This window comes from Opisthorchis viverrini (assembly GCF_000715545.1).
Source record: "Opisthorchis viverrini unplaced genomic scaffold opera_v5_221, whole genome shotgun sequence".
Lineage (NCBI taxonomy): Eukaryota > Metazoa > Platyhelminthes > Trematoda > Opisthorchiida > Opisthorchiidae > Opisthorchis > Opisthorchis viverrini.
Window position 1 is genome coordinate 592,185 of NW_008751873.1, and position 734 is coordinate 592,918.

The following is a 734-nucleotide window of genomic DNA, read 5'->3' on the forward strand; positions in this document are numbered from 1 at the left end:
GAGAACATAAAGAGCAGTGCTACATCCATTTTTCACTTGTGCCTTTCAGGTGAACGACAGCCACTGACTGACAAGAACAAAACCGACCCGAGAAACTTGAGCAAAAGCCTCGATCCTGTGTATCAATCCGTGAATCCGTGAACTTCATTGGTAGTTGATTATACGGTCACCTATCTTTTCACTGAGTTGGCACCTGACGCTGGCAACAAACGCTTCGTCATCATTTAAGGAAAAATTATCAGCAACTAACGAGTGTTCGGTTCCCCTTATGGTTTTTCACCCACCAGCTTTTGGCTTTGACCGGATTATCTGTTCATAGTCATTTGACTCAAAGTATGCTGATTCTATTCACCATGTGTGGCGTCCCAGTTTACATTTCCTCGGTAGTGCTTCGGGGACTGGCGACCTTCTCCCTCGCATCCACCTTCCTTCCTAGATCGTCCTAGTATCGTCCATTTCACTAACAACCTCCAGAAATTTACACCCCCCAGTCGTTACGAGTTGGGTTTACCCTCACCACACCGCCTCTTAGCCCACATGCAGTAAACTGTCCTGTCTCAGGTAGTATAGATATATTGGCAATCTTAGCTTGGCTCTGATCACTACACTACTGAGTACAGATTCATCCTTATCCTGTCTTGTTTAATCACCTGATGTCCTTCCATAACTGTGGTAGACGTTCATTTTTTCCCTATTAAAGGACTATATCCTGTCTGATAACCCCTATAACTCTC